The sequence below is a fragment of the Ptychodera flava genome, chromosome 8, assembly GCF_041260155.1.
Source record: "Ptychodera flava strain L36383 chromosome 8, AS_Pfla_20210202, whole genome shotgun sequence".
In the NCBI taxonomy this organism is placed as follows: domain Eukaryota; kingdom Metazoa; phylum Hemichordata; class Enteropneusta; family Ptychoderidae; genus Ptychodera; species Ptychodera flava.
In genome coordinates this window covers 17,003,071-17,006,039 of record NC_091935.1, presented here as the reverse complement: position 1 = coordinate 17,006,039, position 2,969 = coordinate 17,003,071, and the positions used below count along the sequence as shown (strand labels likewise).

General features: G+C 34.2%; 1 long non-coding RNA gene across 1 annotated transcript; it reads left to right on the top strand.

Annotated features, from left to right (window-relative positions):
- The first annotated feature begins 1,042 nt into the window (after window positions 1–1,042).
- LOC139138667 (uncharacterized) lies at window positions 1,043–2,378 on the top strand. The gene is made up of 3 exons (XR_011553655.1): window positions 1,043–1,175; window positions 1,508–1,682; window positions 2,274–2,378. It is a non-coding gene; the product is annotated as an uncharacterized lncRNA (long non-coding RNA).
- The last annotated feature ends 591 nt before the right edge of the window (window positions 2,379–2,969 follow it).

Below are 2,969 nucleotides of genomic sequence, written 5' to 3'. Positions count from 1 at the left end.
CAAAGATACATAGATACAAACATAGATACATACATAGATACGTACATAGATACATACATAGATACATAGATACATAGAACATACATACATACATACATACATACATACATACATACATACATACATACATACACACACACACCACACACATACATACATACATACATACATACATACATACATACATACATACATACATACATACATACATACATACATACATACATACATACATAGACCAAGATATACGACATATGTAAGAGCATGCCAAAGTATACATATGTACATGCACGCATGATATAGTTAACGTTCCAAGACAAGAAATTGACCATTTTAAACCAACAATTCTCTAGTGTTTAAGAAGCTCAGAACCCCCGTAATATAGATATAGGGGAAACAGTTTGGTTACTATAGTGTCACCATTGTTTACATAACTATCACGTGACAGGTAATTTGCATAACCTTTCAAAAATCGATTTTCCCTACGTTTTGTTTCAATGCTTTGAGATATGCGGCTGAAATTTATGTGAGTGCAAGCTGTCCTAAGGGTCTTCAAAAGTGTGTCTCAGAATTTTTTTAAACCTTCTACAATAGTTTTTATGCCAGAAAAACTTCCAGAGTAGTGAATTTAAGCGTAGTTGATTTCTTTAAAATTGTGCTCCAAAAAAACTAAGCAAGATATAAAAAATCTGAGACACACTTTGGAAGAGCATTGCGACAGCTTGCATTCCAGCAAGTTTGAGTCAGATATTTTGAAGCATTGAGACAAAACATAGGGAAAACTGTTTTTTGAAAGGTTATGCAAATTACCGTGTCACGTGATAGTTATGTAAACAATGGTGACACTGTGGTTACCAAAATGTTCCCGTATATCTAGGCTTTCAGAAAATGTATACTTTACAGGGGTTCTGAGCTTATTAACCGTTAGAGAATTGTTAGATTAAAAAGGTCAAATTTCTTGTCTTGGAACCTTAACACCAATTTATTATGGATACAATGTATTTTCAACTTAAATGTCTTTGTCTTCCTCCTGCCGAGTTCAGGTTGTCCGACTGGGAAATATGGTCTCCAATGTGAAAAACAATGCATATGTGAGAATGGTGCAACATGTCATACGTTTACTGGGGCGTGTTTATGTCCGATCCAATGGAAAGGTGCTGCCTGCGACATTCCAAGTAAAGGATTTAAATATTTCCCATCCTAACCAGGTGTTAATTAAAGTCATAGTTAGACATGGTATCAATACAAGATACCTTGATTGTGACCATACCCAAAAAGACTAATTAACATTTTCATACATTTGATATAGCACGGTGAATTGTGTAAATTAATTTAGGGTGTTGTATATTCAAAGAAACAGAAACAGATCCCATTAGATTAAAAGCTTCATAAATAGATGACAAAGAAACAGAAAACAGTAAAGGACGAAAAAAAAAGAAATCATCAATAAAGTTAGAGTTCATATAAAAGTACAACTCTATTTATTGTATATTTAATTTATTTCTAGAGAGCAGATTCATCAAGTTTGAGAAGCAACAATACCATTTGTATATCAATCATTATAGCAAAATAGATTGTGTTTTCTACCAATTTAACCCACTGGTCAAGCCTTCGATAGAGTGGTTTCATAATGGTTCGTTGATTACCAAGGAAGTGAATGAACGTTCCAGAATTAGAAGGACGTAAGTTATGAGAATGCCTTCGCTATGTCTACGACGCTGTATTCTTACAATTTCTTTCTCTCATAAACATCAAAATTGAATAGCTATAACAAACACGATTGGAACTAATTTGGGATAATTGGCTTTCCATAGTTTGCAAATTTTTCAAAACTGTTAGGTGCCATACAGCTGAATGTTGAAATATCGCAAATTACTCATAAAAATAAGTGTGCAATATAAAAAGCAAAGCAGTTAAGATAACATTTGGAGATTAAATCAACATTACTTCACCATCCAATTATCCCGAATTAGTTCCAATCGTGTTAACAACATAATGTATTATTTCTAACAGTATTTGAAAACAGTCTGGGTATAAGCAAATCGTGAATTTGATCGTTTATCAAACGATTTCAGTTCATGCTCATAAGTGATCATTAGTTTTTAAAAAAATACATGTAATCATATGGCTAAAACTGTTATATTGTACGTTAGTATATGAAAGTAGACCATGGGTCATTCCATTGAAGTACCAATGTTGTTTTAACGATTTTTCAAGAAGTATGAACGACGATAAACTCTCATGGGGGAACTTATGCGACATTTTCTTCACAGCCTACTACACTCTTGCATAGAGATTGCAAAACCTCAAGATTATCATGCAGGAACTTATGACGTCGTGGTACAGGATGAATTTAATGTGACTTATACTGACAGTACGCTTGTAAAGATTCTTGGTAGGTTAGCTAATAATAGCTCTATGTTCACCAACAGACGTTTCAAACTGGAAATCCATCTTATCTTACGTGACTATGGGAAGCACCAACCCCTAAACAGGGTCTGTGAATAGCATTTGGAATGATTGTACGACTGTAACAAACGTGCCCTGCGGGACGTTTCTTTTCGAAGTACTGATACCAAACTAAAAACTTTGTGTTAGTATCAAATGCACAGGATATTCATTACTCACGTTTCATGCATTCGCGGTCAACGGGTGGATCTTTAATCGTTTAATCGAAGATTATTTTTGAAAACCATATTTAACTCTGTTGGGTTGTATAATTTTTGGAAGTGGGTGGTCGAAAGATCGACACTGTTAAATTTTGTTCTCGTATCGTCATTTCGAGATTAATGTAGAACACTTATTTATTCTGATTCATCAGCATTGAGAATGAGTATAATTTCCGTGTTAAACAAAGATTACTTTCCCATGTAGCTGTTTCTGAGCAGCTGGTTGCCTTGGATAGAGTAGATCATGGTATGCTGGATGGCTTGTTTTGGATTTGTGATACCCATGTTTTTGACAATTTG